This window comes from Phyllobates terribilis, unplaced genomic scaffold, assembly GCF_046119375.1.
Source record: "Phyllobates terribilis strain yellow unplaced genomic scaffold, ASM4611937v1 Scaffold_277__1_contigs__length_2500907, whole genome shotgun sequence".
Taxonomy (NCBI): Eukaryota; Metazoa; Chordata; class Amphibia; order Anura; family Dendrobatidae; genus Phyllobates; species Phyllobates terribilis.
In genome coordinates, this window is record NW_027363037.1 from 731,450 (window position 1) to 750,242 (window position 18,793).

Here is an 18,793-nt window from a genome sequence, read left to right on the forward strand (position 1 = left end):
CAACTTTGAACATGAAAAATCCAATGAGGAGAAGAAAAGCAAAGCCAAAGAGTCCATCCCCAAATCCGACAAACAAGCAAAATGAACAAAAAACATTGAATTCAATTCTTTCTGATTTTAGAAACTGCATTAAAGAAGGGGTGCACCGGTCCTGGAGATACTGCAATACCAGGTCAATGCGTGGAGTGGACAGAGCAAGCTCTTTTTCCATCTCCCTGTTCTAAAAATCCATTTAATATATGGTCCCCAGATAGGGGACGTATCAGATATTAAACTGATAAGAACAGATACTACACTTGATCTTAGCCAAAAGGCCGAGAAGCGATAACCAGAATTGGTTTCAAACTACGGAGCCACCCAAGGATCCTGAAAAGTCCATTTGTGGAGATGAGCTCCTGGACTCCCGTTAAAAAGACATGTTGTCAACCTCTAGATCCCTTACATGCCTGCACTTTTCGGCTTGCTGCTGCTGCAATCCACGCGTTTTAGATCTGTATAACTCCACCTCTTTAAACACAGCACCTTAACCCCCTGCTGTTCCCACCCGCCTCAACACCGTTGGAAGGGAGGAGAACCAATTAAGGCGGGGGGTGGGGTGGAACGAGCAGCTGTCTACCCTTAGCAGGAGGGCTCCTGATTACATACCTCTCCTGCTGCTGCTGCTGCTGGCTGTCCAGCAGCAGACTGAAGGTGGCTGCTGCTGTGCACAGGTATATAAAGGCTCAGAGCCTATTATGACACGCGCAGCCAGCGTTCCATTGCCACATTCCATCTACTGCAGGCAGGATACCTGGCTGGCTGAATGTCGCTGAGAAGCTCACAGAGACCGCCATAAGCAACAGTTTAACAGAATGCAACAGACTAATCAACCAAACTTTTTGGGTTGGGTTCTCTTTTATAGTCTGCAGGCATTAAATGAAAGAAGTCAGTGTTCCAGCAGAAGGAGACAACGTTTCAGAAAAGGCATTGTAGCAAACCAAAAAAGAAATTTTAAGCGCAGCAGAGTAACCAGCGCACATACCTGTTAGCTCAGGTGAGTTTAAAAGGCTGCTGTTGATAACAAGGGCATTTGCTAAATAGATGGTGTGTGTGCAACAATATACTGAAAGGTCAATTATATTGTGCAGCTTATCTCACCACCTGTAGTTATTTAGGTGAAAGCTCCAAAATGCTTGCCTAATATGTCTGTTTATCCAAAAGGAAGTAAAAAGGGAGAGCTAGAAAGATAGCATTGCATCACATTACATGGCAATGCAATGCACAGTTGCTGAAGTTGAACCAAAATGAGCTTGTAATCTGGCTTCTGCAACTTTGAACATGAAAAATCCAATGAGGAGAAGAAAAGCAAAGCCAAAGAGTCCATCCCCAAATCCGACAAACAAGCAAAATGAACAAAAAACATTGAATTCAATTCTTTCTGATTTTAGAAACTGCATTAAAGAAGGGGTGCACCGGTCCTGGAGATACTGCAATACCAGGTCAATGCGTGGAGTGGACAGAGCAAGCTCTTTTTCCATCTCCCTGTTCTAAAAATCCATTTAATATATGGTCCCCAGATAGGGGACGTATCAGATATTAAACTGATAAGAACAGATACTACACTTGATCTTAGCCAAAAGGCCGAGAAGCGATAACCAGAATTGGTTTCAAACTACGGAGCCACCCAAGGATCCTGAAAAGTCCATTTGTGGAGATGAGCTCCTGGACTCCCGTTAAGAAGACATGTTGTCAACCTCTAGATCCCTTACATGCCTGCACTTTTCGGCTTGCTGCTGCTGCAATCCACGCGTTTTAGATCTGTATAACTCCACCTCTTTAAACACAGCACCTTAACCCCCTGCTGTTCCCACCCGCCTCAACACCGTTGGAAGGGAGGAGAACCAATTAAGGCGGGGGGTGGGGTGGAACGAGCAGCTGTCTACCCTTAGCAGGAGGGCTCCTGATTACATACCTCTCCTGCTGCTGCTGCTGCTGGCTGTCCAGCAGCAGACTGAAGGTGGCTGCTGCTGTGCACAGGTATATAAAGGCTCAGAGCCTATTATGACACGCGCAGCCAGCGTTCCATTGCCACATTCCATCTACTGCAGGCAGGATACCTGGCTGGCTGAATGTCGCTGAGAAGCTCACAGAGACCGCCATAAGCAACAGTTTAACAGAATGCAACAGACTAATCAACCAAACTTTTTGGGTTGGGTTCTCTTTTATAGTCTGCAGGCATTAAATGAAAGAAGTCAGTGTTCCAGCAGAAGGAGACAACGTTTCAGAAAAGGCATTGTAGCAAACCAAAAAAGAAATTTTAAGCGCAGCAGAGTAACCAGCGCACATACCTGTTAGCTCAGGTGAGTTTAAAAGGCTGCTGTTGATAACAAGGGCATTTGCTAAATAGATGGTGTGTGTGCAACAATATACTGAAAGGTCAATTATATTGTGCAGCTTATCTCACCACCTGTAGTTATTTAGGTGAAAGCTCCAAAATGCTTGCCTAATATGTCTGTTTATCCAAAAGGAAGTAAAAAGGGAGAGCTAGAAAGATAGCATTGCATCACATTACATGGCAATGCAATGCACAGTTGCTGAAGTTGAACCAAAATGAGCTTGTAATCTGGCTTCTGCAACTTTGAACATGAAAAGTCCAATGAGGAGAAGAAAAGCAAAGCCAAAGAGTCCATCCCCAAATCCGACAAACAAGCAAAATGAACAAAAAACATTGAATTCAATTCTTTCTGATTTTAGAAACTGCATTAAAGAAGGGGTGCACCGGTCCTGGAGATACTGCAATACCAGGTCAATGCGTGGAGTGGACAGAGCAAGCTCTTTTTCCATCTCCCTGTTCTAAAAATCCATTTAATATATGGTCCCCAGATAGGGGACGTATCAGATATTAAACTGATAAGAACAGATACTACACTTGATCTTAGCCAAAAGGCCGAGAAGCGATAACCAGAATTGGTTTCAAACTACGGAGCCACCCAAGGATCCTGAAAAGTCCATTTGTGGAGATGAGCTCCTGGACTCCCGTTAAGAAGACATGTTGTCAACCTCTAGATCCCTTACATGCCTGCACTTTTCGGCTTGCTGCTGCTGCAATCCACGCGTTTTAGATCTGCATAACTCCACCTCTTTAAACACAGCACCTTCACCCCCTGCTGTTCCCACCCGCCTCAACACCGTTGGAAGGGAGGAGAACCAATTAAGGCGGGGGGTGGGGTGGAACGAGCAGCTGTCTACCCTTAGCAGGAGGGCTCCTGATTACATACCTCTCCTGCTGCTGCTGCTGCTGGCTGTCCAGCAGCAGACTGAAGGTGGCTGCTGCTGTGCACAGGTATATAAAGGCTCAGAGCCTATTATGACACGCGCAGCCAGCGTTCCATTGCCACATTCCATCTACTGCAGGCAGGATACCTGGCTGGCTGAATGTCGCTGAGAAGCTCACAGAGACCGCCATAAGCAACAGTTTAACAGAATGACACAGACTAATCAACCAAACTTTTTGGGTTGGGTTCTCTTTTATAGTCTGCAGGCATTAAATGAAAGAAGTCAGTGTTCCAGCAGAAGGAGACAACGTTTCAGAAAAGGCATTGTAGCAAACCAAAAAAGAAATTTTAAGCGCAGCAGAGTAACCAGCGCACATACCTGTTAGCTCAGGTGAGTTTAAAAGGCTGCTGTTGATAACAAGGGCATTTGCTAAATAGATGGTGTGTGTGCAACAATATACTGAAAGGTCAATTATATTGTGCAGCTTATCTCACCACCTGTAGTTATTTAGGTGAAAGCTCCAAAATGCTTGCCTAATATGTCTGTTTATCCAAAAGGAAGTAAAAAGGGAGAGCTAGAAAGATAGCATTGCATCACATTACATGGCAATGCAATGCACAGTTGCTGAAGTTGAACCAAAATGAGCTTGTAATCTGGCTTCTGCAACTTTGAACATGAAAAATCCAATGAGGAGAAGAAAAGCAAAGCCAAAGAGTCCATCCCCAAATCCGACAAACAAGCAAAATGAACAAAAAACATTGAATTCAATTCTTTCTGATTTTAGAAACTGCATTAAAGAAGGGGTGCACCGGTCCTGGAGATACTGCAATACCAGGTCAATGCGTGGAGTGGACAGAGCAAGCTCTTTTTCCATCTCCCTGTTCTAAAAATCCATTTAATATATGGTCCCCAGATAGGGGACGTATCAGATATTAAACTGATAAGAACAGATACTACACTTGATCTTAGCCAAAAGGCCGAGAAGCGATAACCAGAATTGGTTTCAAACTACGGAGCCACCCAAGGATCCTGAAAAGTCCATTTGTGGAGATGAGCTCCTGGACTCCCGTTAAGAAGACATGTTGTCAACCTCTAGATCCCTTACATGCCTGCACTTTTCGGCTTGCTGCTGCTGCAATCCACTCGTTTTAGATCTGCATAACTCCACCTCTTTAAACACAGCACCTTCACCCCCTGCTGTTCCCACCCGCCTCAACACCGTTGGAAGGGAGGAGAACCAATTAAGGCGGGGGGTGGGGTGGAACGAGCAGCTGTCTACCCTTAGCAGGAGGGCTCCTGATTACATACCTCTCCTGCTGCTGCTGCTGCTGGCTGTCCAGCAGCAGACTGAAGGTGGCTGCTGCTGTGCACAGGTATATAAAGGCTCAGAGCCTATTATGACACGCGCAGCCAGCGTTCCATTGCCACATTCCATCTACTGCAGGCAGGATACCTGGCTGGCTGAATGTCGCTGAGAAGCTCACAGAGACCGCCATAAGCAACAGTTTAACAGAATGCCACAGACTAATCAACCAAACTTTTTGGGTTGGGTTCTCTTTTATAGTCTGCAGGCATTAAATGAAAGAAGTCAGTGTTCCAGCAGAAGGAGACAACGTTTCAGAAAAGGCATTGTAGCAAACCAAAAAAGAAATTTTAAGCGCAGCAGAGTAACCAGCGCACATACCTGTTAGCTCAGGTGAGTTTAAAAGGCTGCTGTTGATAACAAGGGCATTTGCTAAATAGATGGTGTGTGTGCAACAATATACTGAAAGGTCAATTATATTGTGCAGCTTATCTCACCACCTGTAGTTATTTAGGTGAAAGCTCCAAAATGCTTGCCTAATATGTCTGTTTATCCAAAAGGAAGTAAAAAGGGAGAGCTAGAAAGATAGCATTGCATCACATTACATGGCAATGCAATGCACAGTTGCTGAAGTTGAACCAAAATGAGCTTGTAATCTGGCTTCTGCAACTTTGAACATGAAAAATCCAATGAGGAGAAGAAAAGCAAAGCCAAAGAGTCCATCCCCAAATCCGACAAACAAGCAAAATGAACAAAAAACATTGAATTCAATTCTTTCTGATTTTAGAAACTGCATTAAAGAAGGGGTGCACCGGTCCTGGAGATACTGCAATACCAGGTCAATGCGTGGAGTGGACAGAGCAAGCTCTTTTTCCATCTCCCTGTTCTAAAAATCCATTTAATATATGGTCCCCAGATAGGGGACGTATCAGATATTAAACTGATAAGAACAGATTTTTTGATTGAAGCTGCATCCAAGGCACTGAAAAATGTGACCGAAGTCACACCAAAACAGCGCACGAGGCGAGGGTTCATGTGGACCCTTCCCGGAGGAGAGGGTCCCCAATAAACCATCCCCATCCCTCCGAGCCAGAAGGCCACAGCGAGGGTCAGGGATCTCCGATGCTCTCCCTAGCCGAAGCCGGAGAAGAGCCGTTTTCGTGCTCCCAGCTTCCATCTAGGCTGCCACCCTAGTGGAGCTGGAGCCTGTGTTGGTTTCTCAGCCCAAAGCTGACCGGACCTCCGACCGGGTTTATAAAAATTCCCCTTCCTAGCCCGGAGGCCAGGAATAGGGGGGGTTGCTCAGAAAGTATGATTGGCAAAGGTGCGGCGTGCTACGAAGCCAAGTCTTTCTGGGGTTCCCAGTCCCAGTAAGCTTGGACTCCCACCAGGGCGCCTACTCCTGGGGCACATTGCTCCAAAGCCCTCACACTTACCCAGACTAGTGACTTCGATCCTGGAGGGCCATGTTTTCCATCAGATAACTCTATGAGCCACCTGGCGTACTAACAAGTGCACCAAACCAGTGTGTAATATGCATCAATTTACTAGGGCAGCCCAAGGACAAAACTGCCTTTTCAAATGATACTACACTTGATCTTAGCCAAAAGGCCGAGAAGCGATAACCAGAATTGGTTTCAAACTACGGAGCCACCCAAGGATCCTGAAAAGTCCATTTGTGGAGATGAGCTCCTGGACTTCCGTTAAGAAGACATGTTGTCAACCTCTAGATCCCTTACATGCCTGCACTTTTCGGCTTGCTGCTGCTGCAATCCACGCGTTTTAGATCTGCATAACTCCACCTCTTTAAACACAGCACCTTCACCCCCTGCTGTTCCCACCCGCCTCAACACCGTTGGAAGGGAGGAGAACCAATTAAGGCGGGGGGTGGGGTGGAACGAGCAGCTGTCTACCCTTAGCAGGAGGGCTCCTGATTACATACCTCTCCTGCTGCTGCTGCTGCTGGCTGTCCAGCAGCAGACTGAAGGTGGCTGCTGCTGTGCACAGGTATATAAAGGCTCAGAGCCTATTATGACACGCGCAGCCAGCGTTCCATTGCCACATTCCATCTACTGCAGGCAGGATACCTGGCTGGCTGAATGTCGCTGAGAAGCTCACAGAGACCGCCATAAGCAACAGTTTAACAGAATGCCACAGACTAATCAACCAAACTTTTTGGGTTGGGTTCTCTTTTATAGTCTGCAGGCATTAAATGAAAGAAGTCAGTGTTCCAGCAGAAGGAGACAACGTTTCAGAAAAGGCATTGTAGCAAACCAAAAAAGAAATTTTAAGCGCAGCAGAGTAACCAGCGCACATACCTGTTAGCTCAGGTGAGTTTAAAAGGCTGCTGTTGATAACAAGGGCATTTGCTAAATAGATGGTGTGTGTGCAACAATATACTGAAAGGTCAATTATATTGTGCAGCTTATCTCACCACCTGTAGTTATTTAGGTGAAAGCTCCAAAATGCTTGCCTAATATGTCTGTTTATCCAAAAGGAAGTAAAAAGGGAGAGCTAGAAAGATAGCATTGCATCACATTACATGGCAATGCAATGCACAGTTGCTGAAGTTGAACCAAAATGAGCTTGTAATCTGGCTTCTGCAACTTTGAACATGAAAAATCCAATGAAGAGAAGAAAAGCAAAGCCAAAGAGTCCATCCCCAAATCCGACAAACAAGCAAAATGAACAAAAAACATTGAATTCAATTCTTTCTGATTTTAGAAACTGCATTAAAGAAGGGGTGCACCGGTCCTGGAGATACTGCAATACCAGGTCAATGCGTAGAGTGGACAGAGCAAGCTCTTTTTCCATCTCCCTGTTCTAAAAATCCATTTAATATATGGTCCCCAGATAGGGGACGTATCAGATATTAAACTGATAAGAACAGATACTACACTTGATCTTAGCCAAAAGGCCGAGAAGCGATAACCAGAATTGGTTTCAAACTACGGAGCCACCCAAGGATCCTGAAAAGTCCATTTGTGGAGATGAGCTCCTGGACTCCCGTTAAGAAGACATGTTGTCAACCTCTAGATCCCTTACATGCCTGCACTTTTCGGCTTGCTGCTGCTGCAATCCACGCGTTTTAGATCTGCATAACTCCACCTCTTTAAACACAGCACCTTCACCCCCTGCTGTTCCCACCCGCCTCAACACCGTTGGAAGGGAGGAGAACCAATTAAGGCGGGGGGTGGGGTGGAACGAGCAGCTGTCTACCCTTAGCAGGAGGGCTCCTGATTACATACCTCTCCTGCTGCTGCTGCTGCTGGCTGTCCAGCAGCAGACTGAAGGTGGCTGCTGCTGTGCACAGGTATATAAAGGCTCAGAGCCTATTATGACACGCGCAGCCAGCGTTCCATTGCCACATTCCATCTACTGCAGGCAGGATACCTGGCTGGCTGAATGTCGCTGAGAAGCTCACAGAGACCGCCATAAGCAACAGTTTAACAGAATGCCACAGACTAATCAACCAAACTTTTTGGGTTGGGTTCTCTTTTATAGTCTGCAGGCATTAAATGAAAGAAGTCAGTGTTCCAGCAGAAGGAGACAACGTTTCAGAAAAGGCATTGTAGCAAACCAAAAAAGAAATTTTAAGCGCAGCAGAGTAACCAGCGCACATACCTGTTAGCTCAGGTGAGTTTAAAAGGCTGCTGTTGATAACAAGGGCATTTGCTAAATAGATGGTGTGTGTGCAACAATATACTGAAAGGTCAATTATATTGTGCAGCTTATCTCACCACCTGTAGTTATTTAGGTGAAAGCTCCAAAATGCTTGCCTAATATGTCTGTTTATCCAAAAGGAAGTAAAAAGGGAGAGCTAGAAAGATAGCATTGCATCACATTACATGGCAATGCAATGCACAGTTGCTGAAGTTGAACCAAAATGAGCTTGTAATCTGGCTTCTGCAACTTTGAACATGAAAAATCCAATGAGGAGAAGAAAAGCAAAGCCAAAGAGTCCATCCCCAAATCCGACAAACAAGCAAAATGAACAAAAAACATTGAATTCAATTCTTTCTGATTTTAGAAACTGCATTAAAGAAGGGGTGCACCGGTCCTGGAGATACTGCAATACCAGGTCAATGCGTGGAGTGGACAGAGCAAGCTCTTTTTCCATCTCCCTGTTCTAAAAATCCATTTAATATATGGTCCCCAGATAGGGGACGTATCAGATATTAAACTGATAAGAACAGATTTTTTGATTGAAGCTGCATCCAAGGCACTGAAAAATGTGACCGAAGTCACACCAAAACAGCGCACGAGGCGAGGGTTCATGTGGACCCTTCCCGGAGGAGAGGGTCCCCAATAAACCATCCCCATCCCTCCGAGCCAGAAGGCCACAGCGAGGGTCAGGGATCTCCGATGCTCTCCCTAGCCGAAGCCGGAGAAGAGCCGTTTTCGTGCTCCCAGCTTCCATCTAGGCTGCCACCCTAGTGGAGCTGGAGCCTGTGTTGGTTTCTCAGCCCAAAGCTGACCGGACCTCCGACCGGGTTTATAAAAATTCCCCTTCCTAGCCCGGAGGCCAGGAATAGGGGGGGTTGCTCAGAAAGTATGATTGGCAAAGGTGCGGCGTGCTACGAAGCCAAGTCTTTCTGGGGTTCCCAGTCCCAGTAAGCTTGGACTCCCACCAGGGCGCCTACTCCTGGGGCACATTGCTCCAAAGCCCTCACACTTACCCAGACTAGTGACTTCGATCCTGGAGGGCCATGTTTTCCATCAGATAACTCTATGAGCCACCTGGCGTACTAACAAGTGCACCAAACCAGTGTGTAATATGCATCAATTTACTAGGGCAGCCCAAGGACAAAACTGCCTTTTCAAATGATACTACACTTGATCTTAGCCAAAAGGCCGAGAAGCGATAACCAGAATTGGTTTCAAACTACGGAGCCACCCAAGGATCCTGAAAAGTCCATTTGTGGAGATGAGCTCCTGGACTTCCGTTAAGAAGACATGTTGTCAACCTCTAGATCCCTTACATGCCTGCACTTTTCGGCTTGCTGCTGCTGCAATCCACGCGTTTTAGATCTGCATAACTCCACCTCTTTAAACACAGCACCTTCACCCCCTGCTGTTCCCACCCGCCTCAACACCGTTGGAAGGGAGGAGAACCAATTAAGGCGGGGGGTGGGGTGGAACGAGCAGCTGTCTACCCTTAGCAGGAGGGCTCCTGATTACATACCTCTCCTGCTGCTGCTGCTGCTGGCTGTCCAGCAGCAGACTGAAGGTGGCTGCTGCTGTGCACAGGTATATAAAGGCTCAGAGCCTATTATGACACGCGCAGCCAGCGTTCCATTGCCACATTCCATCTACTGCAGGCAGGATACCTGGCTGGCTGAATGTCGCTGAGAAGCTCACAGAGACCGCCATAAGCAACAGTTTAACAGAATGCCACAGACTAATCAACCAAACTTTTTGGGTTGGGTTCTCTTTTATAGTCTGCAGGCATTAAATGAAAGAAGTCAGTGTTCCAGCAGAAGGAGACAACGTTTCAGAAAAGGCATTGTAGCAAACCAAAAAAGAAATTTTAAGCGCAGCAGAGTAACCAGCGCACATACCTGTTAGCTCAGGTGAGTTTAAAAGGCTGCTGTTGATAACAAGGGCATTTGCTAAATAGATGGTGTGTGTGCAACAATATACTGAAAGGTCAATTATATTGTGCAGCTTATCTCACCACCTGTAGTTATTTAGGTGAAAGCTCCAAAATGCTTGCCTAATATGTCTGTTTATCCAAAAGGAAGTAAAAAGGGAGAGCTAGAAAGATAGCATTGCATCACATTACATGGCAATGCAATGCACAGTTGCTGAAGTTGAACCAAAATGAGCTTGTAATCTGGCTTCTGCAACTTTGAACATGAAAAATCCAATGAAGAGAAGAAAAGCAAAGCCAAAGAGTCCATCCCCAAATCCGACAAACAAGCAAAATGAACAAAAAACATTGAATTCAATTCTTTCTGATTTTAGAAACTGCATTAAAGAAGGGGTGCACCGGTCCTGGAGATACTGCAATACCAGGTCAATGCGTAGAGTGGACAGAGCAAGCTCTTTTTCCATCTCCCTGTTCTAAAAATCCATTTAATATATGGTCCCCAGATAGGGGACGTATCAGATATTAAACTGATAAGAACAGATACTACACTTGATCTTAGCCAAAAGGCCGAGAAGCGATAACCAGAATTGGTTTCAAACTACGGAGCCACCCAAGGATCCTGAAAAGTCCATTTGTGGAGATGAGCTCCTGGACTCCCGTTAAGAAGACATGTTGTCAACCTCTAGATCCCTTACATGCCTGCACTTTTCGGCTTGCTGCTGCTGCAATCCACGCGTTTTAGATCTGCATAACTCCACCTCTTTAAACACAGCACCTTCACCCCCTGCTGTTCCCACCCGCCTCAACACCGTTGGAAGGGAGGAGAACCAATTAAGGCGGGGGGTGGGGTGGAACGAGCAGCTGTCTACCCTTAGCAGGAGGGCTCCTGATTACATACCTCTCCTGCTGCTGCTGCTGCTGGCTGTCCAGCAGCAGACTGAAGGTGGCTGCTGCTGTGCACAGGTATATAAAGGCTCAGAGCCTATTATGACACGCGCAGCCAGCGTTCCATTGCCACATTCCATCTACTGCAGGCAGGATACCTGGCTGGCTGAATGTCGCTGAGAAGCTCACAGAGACCGCCATAAGCAACAGTTTAACAGAATGCCACAGACTAATCAACCAAACTTTTTGGGTTGGGTTCTCTTTTATAGTCTGCAGGCATTAAATGAAAGAAGTCAGTGTTCCAGCAGAAGGAGACAACGTTTCAGAAAAGGCATTGTAGCAAACCAAAAAAGAAATTTTAAGCGCAGCAGAGTAACCAGCGCACATACCTGTTAGCTCAGGTGAGTTTAAAAGGCTGCTGTTGATAACAAGGGCATTTGCTAAATAGATGGTGTGTGTGCAACAATATACTGAAAGGTCAATTATATTGTGCAGCTTATCTCACCACCTGTAGTTATTTAGGTGAAAGCTCCAAAATGCTTGCCTAATATGTCTGTTTATCCAAAAGGAAGTAAAAAGGGAGAGCTAGAAAGATAGCATTGCATCACATTACATGGCAATGCAATGCACAGTTGCTGAAGTTGAACCAAAATGAGCTTGTAATCTGGCTTCTGCAACTTTGAACATGAAAAATCCAATGAGGAGAAGAAAAGCAAAGCCAAAGAGTCCATCCCCAAATCCGACAAACAAGCAAAATGAACAAAAAACATTGAATTCAATTCTTTCTGATTTTAGAAACTGCATTAAAGAAGGGGTGCACCGGTCCTGGAGATACTGCAATACCAGGTCAATGCGTGGAGTGGACAGAGCAAGCTCTTTTTTCCATCTCCCTGTTCTAAAAATCCATTTAATATATGGTCCCCAGATAGGGGACGTATCAGATATTAAACTGATAAGAACAGATACTACACTTGATCTTAGCCAAAAGGCCGAGAAGCGATAACCAGAATTGGTTTCAAACTACGGAGCCACCCAAGGATCCTGAAAAGTCCATTTGTGGAGATGAGCTCCTGGACTCCCGTTAAGAAGACATGTTGTCAACCTCTAGATCCCTTACATGCCTGCACTTTTCGGCTTGCTGCTGCTGCAATCCACGCGTTTTAGATCTGCATAACTCCACCTCTTTAAACACAGCACCTTCACCCCCTGCTGTTCCCACCCGCCTCAACACCATTGGAAGGGAGGAGAACCAATTAAGGCGGGGGGTGGGGTGGAACGAGCAGCTGTCTACCCTTAGCAGGAGGGCTCCTGATTACATACCTCTCCTGCTGCTGCTGCTGCTGGCTGTCCAGCAGCAGACTGAAGGTGGCTGCTGCTGTGCACAGGTATATAAAGGCTCAGAGCCTATTATGACACGCGCAGCCAGCGTTCCATTGCCACATTCCATCTACTGCAGGCAGGATACCTGGCTGGCTGAATGTCGCTGAGAAGCTCACAGAGACCGCCATAAGCAACAGTTTAACAGAATGCCACAGACTAATCAACCAAACTTTTTGGGTTGGGTTCTCTTTTATAGTCTGCAGGCATTAAATGAAAGAAGTCAGTGTTCCAGCAGAAGGAGACAACGTTTCAGAAAAGGCATTGTAGCAAACCAAAAAAGAAATTTTAAGCGCAGCAGAGTAACCAGCGCACATACCTGTTAGCTCAGGTGAGTTTAAAAGGCTGCTGTTGATAACAAGGGCATTTGCTAAATAGATGGTGTGTGTGCAACAATATACTGAAAGGTCAATTATATTGTGCAGCTTATCTCACCACCTGTAGTTATTTAGGTGAAAGCTCCAAAATGCTTGCCTAATATGTCTGTTTATCCAAAAGGAAGTAAAAAGGGAGAGCTAGAAAGATAGCATTGCATCACATTACATGGCAATGCAATGCACAGTTGCTGAAGTTGAACCAAAATGAGCTTGTAATCTGGCTTCTGCAACTTTGAACATGAAAAATCCAATGAGGAGAAGAAAAGCAAAGCCAAAGAGTCCATCCCCAAATCCGACAAACAAGCAAAATGAACAAAAAACATTGAATTCAATTCTTTCTGATTTTAGAAACTGCATTAAAGAAGGGGTGCACCGGTCCTGGAGATACTGCAATACCAGGTCAATGCGTGGAGTGGACAGAGCAAGCTCTTTTTCCATCTCCCTGTTCTAAAAATCCATTTAATATATGGTCCCCAGATAGGGGACGTATCAGATATTAAACTGATAAGAACAGATACTACACTTGATCTTAGCCAAAAGGCCGAGAAGCGATAACCAGAATTGGTTTCAAACTACGGAGCCACCCAAGGATCCTGAAAAGTCCATTTGTGGAGATGAGCTCCTGGACTCCCGTTAAGAAGACATGTTGTCAACCTCTAGATCCCTTACATGCCTGCACTTTTCGGCTTGCTGCTGCTGCAATCCACGCGTTTTAGATCTGCATAACTCCACCTCTTTAAACACAGCACCTTCACCCCCTGCTGTTCCCACCCGCCTCAACACCGTTGGAAGGGAGGAGAACCAATTAAGGCGGGGGGTGGGGTGGAACGAGCAGCTGTCTACCCTTAGCAGGAGGGCTCCTGATTACATACCTCTCCTGCTGCTGCTGCTGCTGGCTGTCCAGCAGCAGACTGAAGGTGGCTGCTGCTGTGCACAGGTATATAAAGGCTCAGAGCCTATTATGACACGCGCAGCCAGCGTTCCATTGCCACATTCCATCTACTGCAGGCAGGATACCTGGCTGGCTGAATGTCGCTGAGAAGCTCACAGAGACCGCCATAAGCAACAGTTTAACAGAATGCCACAGACTAATCAACCAAACTTTTTGGGTTGGGTTCTCTTTTATAGTCTGCAGGCATTAAATGAAAGAAGTCAGTGTTCCAGCAGAAGGAGACAACGTTTCAGAAAAGGCATTGTAGCAAACCAAAAAAGAAATTTTAAGCGCAGCAGAGTAACCAGCGCACATACCTGTTAGCTCAGGTGAGTTTAAAAGGCTGCTGTTGATAACAAGGGCATTTGCTAAATAGATGGTGTGTGTGCAACAATATACTGAAAGGTCAATTATATTGTGCAGCTTATCTCACCACCTGTAGTTATTTAGGTGAAAGCTCCAAAATGCTTGCCTAATATGTCTGTTTATCCAAAAGGAAGTAAAAAGGGAGAGCTAGAAAGATAGCATTGCATCACATTACATGGCAATGCAATGCACAGTTGCTGAAGTTGAACCAAAATGAGCTTGTAATCTGGCTTCTGCAACTTTGAACATGAAAAATCCAATGAGGAGAAGAAAAGCAAAGCCAAAGAGTCCATCCCCAAATCCGACAAACAAGCAAAATGAACAAAAAACATTGAATTCAATTCTTTCTGATTTTAGAAACTGCATTAAAGAAGGGGTGCACCGGTCCTGGAGATACTGCAATACCAGGTCAATGCGTGGAGTGGACAGAGCAAGCTCTTTTTCCATCTCCCTGTTCTAAAAATCCATTTAATATATGGTCCCCAGATAGGGGACGTATCAGATATTAAACTGATAAGAACAGATACTACACTTGATCTTAGCCAAAAGGCCGAGAAGCGATAACCAGAATTGGTTTCAAACTACGGAGCCACCCAAGGATCCTGAAAAGTCCATTTGTGGAGATGAGCTCCTGGACTCCCGTTAAGAAGACATGTTGTCAACCTCTAGATCCCTTACATGCCTGCACTTTTCGGCTTGCTGCTGCTGCAATCCACGCGTTTTAGATCTGCATAACTCCACCTCTTTAAACACAGCACCTTCACCCCCTGCTGTTCCCACCCGCCTCAACACCGTTGGAAGGGAGGAGAACCAATTAAGGCGGGGGGTGGGGTGGAACGAGCAGCTGTCTACCCTTAGCAGGAGGGCTCCTGATTACATACCTCTCCTGCTGCTGCTGCTGCTGGCTGTCCAGCAGCAGACTGAAGGTGGCTGCTGCTGTGCACAGGTATATAAAGGCTCAGAGCCTATTATGACACGCGCAGCCAGCGTTCCATTGCCACATTCCATCTACTGCAGGCAGGATACCTGGCTGGCTGAATGTCGCTGAGAAGCTCACAGAGACCGCCATAAGCAACAGTTTAACAGAATGCCACAGACTAATCAACCAAACTTTTTGGGTTGGGTTCTCTTTTATAGTCTGCAGGCATTAAATGAAAGAAGTCAGTGTTCCAGCAGAAGGAGACAACGTTTCAGAAAAGGCATTGTAGCAAACCAAAAAAGAAATTTTAAGCGCAGCAGAGTAACCAGCGCACATACCTGTTAGCTCAGGTGAGTTTAAAAGGCTGCTGTTGATAACAAGGGCATTTGCTAAATAGATGGTGTGTGTGCAACAATATACTGAAAGGTCAATTATATTGTGCAGCTTATCTCACCACCTGTAGTTATTTAGGTGAAAGCTCCAAAATGCTTGCCTAATATGTCTGTTTATCCAAAAGGAAGTAAAAAGGGAGAGCTAGAAAGATAGCATTGCATCACATTACATGGCAATGCAATGCACAGTTGCTGAAGTTGAACCAAAATGAGCTTGTAATCTGGCTTCTGCAACTTTGAACATGAAAAATCCAATGAGGAGAAGAAAAGCAAAGCCAAAGAGTCCATCCCCAAATCCGACAAACAAGCAAAATGAACAAAAAACATTGAATTCAATTCTTTCTGATTTTAGAAACTGCATTAAAGAAGGGGTGCACCGGTCCTGGAGATACTGCAATACCAGGTCAATGCGTGGAGTGGACAGAGCAAGCTCTTTTTCCATCTCCCTGTTCTAAAAATCCATTTAATATATGGTCCCCAGATAGGGGACGTATCAGATATTAAACTGATAAGAACAGATACTACACTTGATCTTAGCCAAAAGGCCGAGAAGCAATAACCAGAATTGGTTTCAAACTACGGAGCCACCCAAGGATCCTGAAAAGTCCATTTGTGGAGATGAGCTCCTGGACTTCCGTTAAGAAGACATGTTGTAAACCTCTAGATCCCTTACATGCCTGCACTTTTCGGCTTGCTGCTGCTGCAATCCACGCGTTTTAGATCTGCATAACTCCACCTCTTTAAACACAGCACCTTCACCCCCTGCTGTTCCCACCCGCCTCAACACCGTTGGAAGGGAGGAGAACCAATTAAGGCGGGGGGTGGGGTGGAACGAGCAGCTGTCTACCCTTAGCAGGAGGGCTCCTGATTACATACCTCTCCTGCTGCTGCTGCTGCTGGCTGTCCAGCAGCAGACTGAAGGTGGCTGCTGCTGTGCACAGGTATATAAAGGCTCAGAGCCTATTATGACACGCGCAGCCAGCGTTCCATTGCCACATTCCATCTACTGCAGGCAGGATACCTGGCTGGCTGAATGTCGCTGAGAAGCTCACAGAGACCGCCATAAGCAACAGTTTAACAGAATGCCACAGACTAATCAACCAAACTTTTTGGGTTGGGTTCTCTTTTATAGTCTGCAGGCATTAAATGAAAGAAGTCAGTGTTCCAGCAGAAGGAGACAACGTTTCAGAAAAGGCATTGTAGCAAACCAAAAAAGAAATTTTAAGCGCAGCAGAGTAACCAGCGCACATACCTGTTAGCTCAGGTGAGTTTAAAAGGCTGCTGTTGATAACAAGGGCATTTGCTAAATAGATGGTGTGTGTGCAACAATATACTGAAAGGTCAATTATATTGTGCAGCTTATCTCACCACCTGTAGTTATTTAGGTGAAAGCTCCAAAATGCTTGCCTAATATGTCTGTTTATCCAAAAGGAAGTAAAAAGGGAGAGCTAGAAAGATAGCATTGCATCACATTACATGGCAATGCAATGCACAGTTGCTGAAGTTGAACCAAAATGAGCTTGTAATCTGGCTTCTGCAACTTTGAACATGAAAAATCCAATGAGGAGAAGAAAAGCAAAGCCAAAGAGTCCATCCCCAAATCCGACAAACAAGCAAAATGAACAAAAAACATTGAATTCAATTCTTTCTGATTTTAGAAACTGCATTAAAGAAGGGGTGCACCGGTCCTGGAGATACTGCAATACCAGGTCAATGCGTGGAGTGGACAGAGCAAGCTCTTTTTCCATCTCCCTGTTCTAAAAATCCATTTAATATATGGTCCCCAGATAGGGGACGTATCAGATATTAAACTGATAAGAACAGATACTACACTTGATCTTAGCCAAAAGGCCGAGAAGCGATAACCAGAATTGGTTTCAAACTACGGAGCCACCCAAGGATCCTGAAAAGTCCATTTGTGGAGATGAGCTCCTGGACTCCCGTTAAGAAGACATGTTGTCAACCTCTAGATCCCTTACATGCCTGCACTTTTCGGCTTGCTGCTGCTGCAATCCACGCGTTTTAGATCTGCATAACTCCACCTCTTTAAACACAGCACCTTCACCCCCTGCTGTTCCCACCCGCCTCAACACCGTTGGAAGGGAGGAGAACCAATTAAGGCGGGGGGTGGGGTGGAACGAGCAGCTGTCTACCCTTAGCAGGAGGGCTCCTGATTACATACCTCTCCTGCTGCTGCTGCTGCTGGCTGTCCAGCAGCAGACTGAAGGTGGCTGCTGCTGTGCACAGGTATATAAAGGCTCAGAGCCTATTATGACACGCGCAGCCAGCGTTCCATTGCCACATTCCATCTACTGCAGGCAGGATACCTGGCTGGCTGAATGTCGCTGAGAAGCTCACAGAGACCGCCATAAGCAACAGTTTAACAGAATGCCACAGACTAATCAACCAAACTTTTTGGGTTGGGTTCTCTTTTATAGTCTGCAGGCATTAAATGAAAGAAGTCAGTGTTCCAGCAGAAGGAGACAACGTTTCAGAAAAGGCATTGTAGCAAACCAAAAAAGAAATTTTAAGCGCAGCAGAGTAACCAGCGCACATACCTGTTAGCTCAGGTGAGTTTAAAAGGCTGCTGTTGATAACAAGGGCATTTGCTAAATAGATGGTGTGTGTGCAACAATATACTGAAAGGTCAATTATATTGTGCAGCTTATCTCACCACCTGTAGTTATTTAGGTGAAAGCTCCAAAATGCTTGCCTAATATGTCTGTTTATCCAAAAGGAAGTAAAAAGGGAGAGCTAGAAAGATAGCATTGCATCACATTACATGGCAATGCAATGCACAGTTGCTGAAGTTGAACCAAAATGAGCTTGTAATCTGGCTTCTGCAACTTTGAACATGAAAAATCCAATGAGGAGAAGAAAAGCAAAGCCAAAGAGTCCATCCCCAAATCCGACAAACAAGCAAAATGAACAAAAAACATTGAATTCAATTCTTTCTGATTTTAGAAACTGCATTAAAGAAGGGGTGCACCGGTCCTGGAGATACTGCAATACCAGGTCAATGCGTGGAGTGGACAGAGCAAGCTCTTTTTCCATCTCCCTGTTCTAAAAATCCATTTAATATATGGTCCCCAGATAGGGGACGTATCAGATATTAAACTGATAAGAACAGATTTTTTGATTGAAGCTGCATCCAAGGCACTGAAAAATGTGACCGAAGTCACACCAAAACAGCGCACGAGGCGAGGGTTCATGTGGACCCTTCCCGGAGGAGAGGGTCCCCAATAAACCATCCCCATCCCTCCGAGCCAGAAGGCCACAGCGAGGGTCAGGGATCTCCGATGCTCTCCCTAGCCGAAGCCGGAGAAGAGCCGTTTTCGTGCTCCCAGCTTCCATCTAGGCTGCCACCCTAGTGGAGCTGGAGCCTGTGTTGGTTT

General features: G+C 45.6%; 14 non-coding genes and 2 pseudogenes across 14 annotated transcripts; all 16 read right to left on the reverse strand.

Annotated features, from left to right (window-relative positions):
• Positions 1 to 135: 135 nt before the first annotated feature.
• On the reverse strand, positions 136 to 326 carry LOC141219955 (U2 spliceosomal RNA). Its single transcript, XR_012288330.1, has one exon. It is a non-coding gene; the product is annotated as a U2 spliceosomal RNA (small nuclear RNA).
• Positions 327 to 1,441: 1,115 nt separating this feature from the next.
• On the reverse strand, positions 1,442 to 1,632 carry LOC141219956 (U2 spliceosomal RNA). Its single transcript, XR_012288331.1, has one exon. It is a non-coding gene; the product is annotated as a U2 spliceosomal RNA (small nuclear RNA).
• A 1,115-nt stretch (positions 1,633 to 2,747) lies between these two features.
• LOC141219957 (U2 spliceosomal RNA) lies at positions 2,748 to 2,938 on the reverse strand. The gene has a single exon (XR_012288332.1). It is a non-coding gene; the product is annotated as a U2 spliceosomal RNA (small nuclear RNA).
• A 1,115-nt stretch (positions 2,939 to 4,053) lies between these two features.
• LOC141219958 (U2 spliceosomal RNA) lies at positions 4,054 to 4,244 on the reverse strand. Its single transcript, XR_012288333.1, has one exon. It is a non-coding gene; the product is annotated as a U2 spliceosomal RNA (small nuclear RNA).
• A 1,115-nt stretch (positions 4,245 to 5,359) lies between these two features.
• Positions 5,360 to 5,541, reverse strand: LOC141219606 (U2 spliceosomal RNA). Its single transcript, XR_012288064.1, has one exon. It is a non-coding gene; the product is annotated as a U2 spliceosomal RNA (small nuclear RNA).
• Positions 5,542 to 6,065: 524 nt separating this feature from the next.
• On the reverse strand, positions 6,066 to 6,181 carry LOC141219734 (U2 spliceosomal RNA; annotated as a pseudogene).
• A 1,115-nt stretch (positions 6,182 to 7,296) lies between these two features.
• On the reverse strand, positions 7,297 to 7,487 carry LOC141220217 (U2 spliceosomal RNA). The gene has a single exon (XR_012288587.1). It is a non-coding gene; the product is annotated as a U2 spliceosomal RNA (small nuclear RNA).
• Positions 7,488 to 8,602: 1,115 nt separating this feature from the next.
• Positions 8,603 to 8,784, reverse strand: LOC141219607 (U2 spliceosomal RNA). The gene has a single exon (XR_012288065.1). It is a non-coding gene; the product is annotated as a U2 spliceosomal RNA (small nuclear RNA).
• A 524-nt stretch (positions 8,785 to 9,308) lies between these two features.
• On the reverse strand, positions 9,309 to 9,424 carry LOC141219736 (U2 spliceosomal RNA; annotated as a pseudogene).
• A 1,115-nt stretch (positions 9,425 to 10,539) lies between these two features.
• LOC141220218 (U2 spliceosomal RNA) lies at positions 10,540 to 10,730 on the reverse strand. Its single transcript, XR_012288588.1, has one exon. It is a non-coding gene; the product is annotated as a U2 spliceosomal RNA (small nuclear RNA).
• A 1,115-nt stretch (positions 10,731 to 11,845) lies between these two features.
• On the reverse strand, positions 11,846 to 12,037 carry LOC141220187 (U2 spliceosomal RNA). The gene has a single exon (XR_012288557.1). It is a non-coding gene; the product is annotated as a U2 spliceosomal RNA (small nuclear RNA).
• A 1,115-nt stretch (positions 12,038 to 13,152) lies between these two features.
• Positions 13,153 to 13,343, reverse strand: LOC141219959 (U2 spliceosomal RNA). The gene has a single exon (XR_012288334.1). It is a non-coding gene; the product is annotated as a U2 spliceosomal RNA (small nuclear RNA).
• A 1,115-nt stretch (positions 13,344 to 14,458) lies between these two features.
• LOC141219960 (U2 spliceosomal RNA) lies at positions 14,459 to 14,649 on the reverse strand. Its single transcript, XR_012288335.1, has one exon. It is a non-coding gene; the product is annotated as a U2 spliceosomal RNA (small nuclear RNA).
• A 1,115-nt stretch (positions 14,650 to 15,764) lies between these two features.
• LOC141220177 (U2 spliceosomal RNA) lies at positions 15,765 to 15,955 on the reverse strand. Its single transcript, XR_012288548.1, has one exon. It is a non-coding gene; the product is annotated as a U2 spliceosomal RNA (small nuclear RNA).
• Positions 15,956 to 17,070: 1,115 nt separating this feature from the next.
• On the reverse strand, positions 17,071 to 17,261 carry LOC141219962 (U2 spliceosomal RNA). Its single transcript, XR_012288337.1, has one exon. It is a non-coding gene; the product is annotated as a U2 spliceosomal RNA (small nuclear RNA).
• A 1,115-nt stretch (positions 17,262 to 18,376) lies between these two features.
• Positions 18,377 to 18,558, reverse strand: LOC141219608 (U2 spliceosomal RNA). Its single transcript, XR_012288066.1, has one exon. It is a non-coding gene; the product is annotated as a U2 spliceosomal RNA (small nuclear RNA).
• Between the last annotated feature and the right edge of the window lie 235 nt (positions 18,559 to 18,793).